The sequence below is a fragment of the Nicotiana tomentosiformis genome, chromosome 9, assembly GCF_000390325.3.
Source record: "Nicotiana tomentosiformis chromosome 9, ASM39032v3, whole genome shotgun sequence".
NCBI classification, from domain to species: domain Eukaryota; kingdom Viridiplantae; phylum Streptophyta; class Magnoliopsida; order Solanales; family Solanaceae; genus Nicotiana; species Nicotiana tomentosiformis.
Window position 1 is genome coordinate 30,485,597 of NC_090820.1, and position 6,889 is coordinate 30,492,485.

A 6,889-nucleotide genomic window follows, 5' to 3' on the forward strand; every position below is an offset into this window, starting at 1 on the left:
CTAGAAGCTATCCTACTATACATCACAAGCATCGTGTCTTGGATAGCAATCTGAGGTAGCTACACAGACAGTTATCACATGGACTGAGCTTGACTACTGTGTAATATTTGTGTGGTGTTAGACTATTTCTCAGTGGCATTAGCATATTATCATGCTCATTCTGGGGGTGTTTTAACATCATACAGAACCATGGAGTCAAGCAGGCATCTCATAGATAAGGCTTATACTGGATGTGATTGCATTTATTCATAGAATTGCATGACTTCACATATGATCAACTTCTTTGTGTATGAATTGTTGGTGTTTGTATATCAAACTGAGGATATCTACTCACATGAAATACAAGAAAAACTGATGCTTACATCTGTTCTTGGTATTAACAGTTTAGTGTTATATCATTATCCAGTGGTATTAGTGAGTATGCATGCTCAATCTGGAGATGAGAAGACACTATATTGTCCTCATGTATCAAGAAGACAACTCTGTCTCTTTTATGCTTTCATGTCAAATTCATGTTTAATGTGTCAACAATGATGCTGGAATTTTCAACCCAAAGTTCACAATGTCCAAAATGCTTTGCTTTACAACTATTGAATTTAAACATACCTACTCATTTGGATTGCAACAAATGGCGCCTGGTGAGAGCTTTGTAGGTGCCACAATAAATTATTGGTAACTGGTGTGTGCATTCATAGTCGTCGACAATAATTGGATGTTTCAAATTACTAGCCTTGTATTTTCCAGCTTTCATTACACTACTGCTACATTGTATTTGGTAGCAATAGCCATTGGAGTTCTTTGTTGTATTGTTTGTTTGTAGTTTACCTAAATATTTTGTAAGTTTTATCCAGTTTGGGATTTATTATATATAACAGCTACTAGGGGAATAACCTAATAGTATATTTCCTAAAAAAAAACAAGTTTGTAAAGACCCACAAAACCATTTGACTCATCTTTTCATTAGGAGAAGCTATTTAAATACTCCACAATATAAGGCATACATTTACTAAAAAATTTACTACTTTTTAACCAAAAGTTCAAGATCTCTATGGAGTATGGTCCACATGAATGTTTACTTTTTCTTTATGCAACAATTATCAAATCCACGGTGGATAACCGTAAATACAAATCTTTTATTTTCCTTCTTTCTTGGAATTTAAAGTGTTCTCCTGCTTAAGAATTCTACCCCTTTGTGATTGTGAGGAGAATCCTTTGGTCCATATATATACACATCGTGAAATATGACTAAATACATTCTGTATCTTCTTTTTTACCTTTTTATTTTTAGTAAAAGTGTGTTGGGTATGTGTAATAAAGTCTCACATGAAAAGTAAAAAGGAAAAAACTTACTTATAATGAGTTGAATTTTTTTTAATAGTGTGGGGCATTTTGCAAAAAATGTGTGGCCTTGGTTCAAAACGTACAATATTACACTATGTTAAGTATATCTTTGAGCCGTTTTAGCCCAACAACTGGTATCAGAGCTAATGGTTTGACATTACTATGGATATGGCAGAATGTGGCGTGGGGCCCCGGACTTAGTGCCTTTGCCCGTCTATGGGGTCTAAGACCTTTACCCGTATATTTGAAGAGTCATACACAGTCTTTGAGATTCGATGACCGAACCCAACAAAGTGAAATATTAAGACCTGACCTTTTCCCGCCCAGCCCCTTGCCCTCACCGTAAGCTTCTTTCATTAGTACATAAAGGGATCTAGGTGACATTATAGATTTTCCCTGTCTAGACATCATCACTACCACTTTATTATAAGTTTTAGTCATTTCGTGCCCAAATCGTAAGTAGGTTGTCTTACTAAGCTTCTGAAAAGTAAATATTTTAGAAAAGTATTTTTTTTTTTAGATTTGAGGTGTTTGACCAAGAATTAAAAGTTCTTCTAAGCAGTATCAGAAGTAGTTTTTCTACCATTGAGGAGAAACTATAAATTTCTTGTGATGACCCAAAAGGTCATATTTAAATTTAATAGTTAATTCGGTATTCTAAGACCTTGAAAAGCATAATTTATCATACCTCGACTTGCGTGCACAGTCCGTATAATTTCTCGGAAAGTTTTTATGTGAAAAGCACAATATCATGGTCGGATTCCGATTCCAAAAGTTGGAGTAGGTCCGTTATATTATTTATGACTAGTGTGTAAAATTTGAGGTCAATCAGACTTGATTTGATAGGTTCCGGCGTCGAATGTAGAATTTAAAATTTATTAATTTCATTAAGCTTAAATTGGGGTATGATTCGTGGTTTTAGCATTGTTTGATGTGATTTAAGGTTTTGACTAAGTCCGTAATATGTTTTGAGACTTGTTGGTATGTTGGGACGGGGCCCCGAGTGGCTTGAGTGAGTTTCAGGGTAGTTTCAGACCATTTCTATGCCATTTTTAGTTGTTGGTTTTTGGCCACAGAGGTATGCATCGTGATCGCGGACAAACTGTCACGATCGCAAAGAGCAATTTTGCTGTTTGAACACTGTGAATCGCGATCGCGGAAGCCTTGTCGCGATCGCGTAGAGGAAAATTCTGCTGTACTAACCGACTTTAGAAGCTTATATCTCGCAATTTATAAGAAATTGGGAGATGAACAACAAATAAAAGTTATAGCTCTTGGTGTCTAGTTTTCAGAAAGTTAAACCATTTACAATTTGGAGTTTTGTACAAAACGTTATGACCATTATAGTAGAGACTGTCCGGAAGAGATGGGCACTTGTTCTTCGTGATTGCGAAAGGCAAATTTTGGGCTGAGAAAAGTTGTGCTTCGCGATCGCGAAGAGTAAATACCTGGGTAGTAGATATATTTCGAGGTTTTAGCCATTTTAAATATATTTGGAGCTATGGAGCTCAGATTTAAGCGATGTTTGAGGCGATTTTTACCATATGGATTGGGGTAAGTGTTCTATATCCTAAAGCGTTTATAATATTTCATGAATCTATGATTGTATTCATCATTTATTTCGGATTTAGACGGAGGAAATTGGAATTTTTGTAAAACTTTCCAAAAATGAATATTTAAGATTTGAAAGTCCATTTGACATCGGAATTTGATAATTTTTATATGGTTGAACTCGTATCGGAACGGGTGTTTGAATTTCGTAAGTTTTTTCGAGATTCAAGATGTGGGCCCCACTATCGATTTTTTAGATGAATTTCGGATTTTAATCCGAAAAATTAGTAAATTCATATGGAATTAATCCCTGCGATTTGTATTGAGTATATTGAATTGTTTATGACTAGATTTGATGATTTCATACATGAATTAGCGAGGCAAAGGTTTATTGGATTCTTGAACTTGGTTGCAAAGGTAGGTAAGTGTCGTGGTTAACCTTGACTTGAGGGAATAGAACCCTTAAATTATTTGTTACGTGAGATGCATGTGAATGACGTATAGGCAAGGTGATGAGTGTCTATATGTCGTCAAATTAATTATTTGCATTACTTGAAAAATCATAAATTATTTTAAATCATGAATTAATTATTATATTAATTGTTTCACTCATATTCCTTGTCAAATATTAATTCTTGAATTCCTGCAATAATTGTAACATGCTTATTTGACTTATGTGTCTTAATTGTTATTTGACATTTAGCATACTAAATATTAAACTGCTTATTTTCTCCATGATTTCCATAATTAATTGCTAATTGTCATTGTTTGTTCATAAATAAATTATACTTATTGTCTGCCTTGATGCTTAATAGTTTCTCATTGAACGTGATATTTATTGGAGTAATTTTTATTATATTTATGAGCTGTTAAAATATATTAGGGGATTGGATTGCACGCCGCAACAGAAATGAAAGTAAATATATTGGGGGATCGAGTTGCATGCCGCAACGGAAATGAAAGTAAATATATTGGGGGATTGGGTTGCACGCCGCAACAGACTTATTTAAAGTTTATATTGGGGGAGCGGGTTGCACGCCGCAACAGAACTAATTGAAATGAATATATTGGAGGAGCGGGTTGCACGCTGCAACAGAATTAAATATGAATATATTGTAGTATCGTGTTGTACGCCGCAACAGAAATTGGTGGAAATAATAATTAGTTATGACTGCTGAGTTGGCTTCAACTGTTAAAATGAGTTACCTGATTTATTTCTATTGTTGTTGTTAATACTATTATTGCGTACAAGTTAATGTAAGTGACCTGCCATAGCCTCGTCACTACTTCGTCGAGGTTAGGCTCGGCACTTACTAATACATGTGGTCGGTTGTACTGATACTATACTCTGCACTTCTTGTGCAGATTTCGGAGTTGGTCCTAGCGGCGTACTATAGATTTTCCCGGATACAGCTACCAGTGGAGACTTGAGGTATAACTGCACAGCGTTCGCAGTTCTGAAGTCTCCTTCTATCTTATCTCAGCTGTGTATTATATTTCAAACACCTTGAATTTTATTCAGACCTTTATTTGTATTATTCTATAAGCTCGTGCACTTGCGACTCCAGTTTTGGGATGGTATTTAGATATCACAATTATTATGGAGTATTCACTTTATTCCAGACTTTATTTCTGCATTTGTTTTCTTGTTATTAATTAATTTAAAATTTTGTTAAAATGGATAATTATATTCTAACGTTGGCTTGCCTAGCAAGTGAAATGTTAGGTGCCATCGCGGTCTCGATGGTGGAAATTTTAGGTCGTGACATTTCTGCTTCTCGAAAGAAGAAAAATTAAAATTTTCAATATAGAAATATTCTTACAAAATAATTATATTTACCAAATTATCTCCCATAAGTTAATTCCATATCTCTCTCAAATATAAATAATATTCTCTTCTCATATTCCCTATTTTTGTTTAACTATATGTTAATTGATTAAAAATCTATATATATTTCTATAATAAACATAATTAAAGTCTTACATAAAAATTATTTATAACTTTTTCTCTATTTAAATAATAATAATTGTAAAATGAATTTTAATACTTTTTTTCCCCTATAATTTAACACTGAAAAGTATATTTCTGAATTGACCAAACACAATATGTTTATCAAATACTCTCAAATAAATTTACCAAACAAATTGTTTTCTCCGAAAGCACTTCTCTGAAATACTATTTTGATAAAAGTGCTTTAAAAATAAGTAGTTTTTAGAAGTCAAAGGATGGCCTGCTATTGAGTATTGAAGCTTGGAGTAATTGTATGTAGTTATAGCCAGGGTGACCACCGACATCTAATATAGCAATGAACAAGTGGATTAGGGCTTTTGAAATTTCAATTAGTTCATTCATATACACATGCAATAGCTTTATAATCCACTTTCACAACAAGTGGATTAGAGGTTTGAAATTTCATCCAATGATATTTACTATAAATTGGTCATGCACACATCTTAATTGAGCAACACAATATTTTACTGCAATAACTATCACATATCAAAAAACAATTGCGATGGCTTCAGCAAAAATTTTCTTGAATTTCCTTTTGGCTGCATTAATCGCAACCCCCATTGCAGTAGCCCAGCTTGTTTCAATATATATATATACACACTGCCCTATATAGACTAAAAACTCTACCCTATATATACACTAAAATCTTATGATAGAAGTCCTAAGTGGCGTTATTAGCCTATGATATATTGGTATATATACACTATCGGATCATCCAAAGGATAACTACAAGTAAATTTTCTTAAAATGTAGGAAGATGATTTGAAGTCTAAGAGAATGATAATGTATCTATTATTCCTTTTGTAACAATTGGTGAGGATGGTATAAATATTTAGTAACTTGAGCCGAATGAATCCTACACTCGCGGTCAATAAGTTGCATATGGCCCCATGATTATATAATTAATAATCATTCATCACATTCATAAGAAGTTTTTGTTTGTTGAATTGTGCGATCACTTCATCTAAAAGTCTAAATGGTGTGAGATAATATCTTTTTATTTACATAATTAATTATATCTTCAACATATCCCTAAAATGCGAAGTTGATCTAATTGCGTAAATAATATTAACATCATTTTACTTTGCAGATGCATCAGTGCAATTGCAGTGTGGAGCAAGAAATGTGGTATCAAGTACAACAACAAATGGATCTGGAGTGTTTTCCTTGGTGTTGGATCCTCTTGTAAATACTTTGCCATTGCTGCTATCCAACTGCAGTCTAGTGGTTGCAACTCCACTCTCAACATGTAACGCGAGCTTACCAGCTGAAGGGCTTTTGCAATCACCCTTGCAGCTAGTAAATACCATTATTGGAAGTATCGGCCTTCGTCCTAGTGTCATTTTAGGTCCTACTGGTTTTCGACTTGATCTTAATCGCAATTTATAGTTAACGAGCTAGCCTAGATATTCACCTTAGATGCTAGTGCTTAATTAGTACTACTATGCATCAGCTAGTTAATTAACCTTCTTGGCCAGCTGCTTACTGGATAAATAAGGATTGTTGTTTCCACTAGTGAATAAAGTACAAATAATATTTGCAAGTCAAATATTGGAGCCATCTAATCGTATTGCTTGTGTTTTTATTTTGTTTATAGATTTTTCTTGTTTATTATCCTTCCTTCTTTATTTTCTTTTATATATGTGGCGATGACCCTAAAATGAGTTTCGACCTAATGACTTTGCACAATTGGGACACATGAAAAACGAATTAAGGGACGTAAAAAGAATAGTAAAAGAAAGATAAAGAAAAGATATAATAACAACACCCCAAATAGGGGCATCATGCGTGGTGGGATTAATGGGAAAGGAGATATTTAGCATTAGTGCTGTCAATAACATCTCTAGGGAAGGGAAAAGGAAAGTTTAGAAAGATCCATGTTATTAAGCCTAAGGTCTGTAATTCGAAGATTTTGATCCCAAATATTTGGGGGTCCTTGAATGGAGCTTCCGAGAGATTATATGTTAGGAATCCAACGATAATGTC

The 6,889-nt window shown here is 33.9% G+C and overlaps 1 pseudogene; it reads left to right on the plus strand.

The window, feature by feature from the left end:
- The first annotated feature begins 5,362 nt into the window (after positions 1–5,362).
- On the plus strand, positions 5,363–6,499 carry LOC104084756 (phylloplanin-like; annotated as a pseudogene).
- The last annotated feature ends 390 nt before the right edge of the window (positions 6,500–6,889 follow it).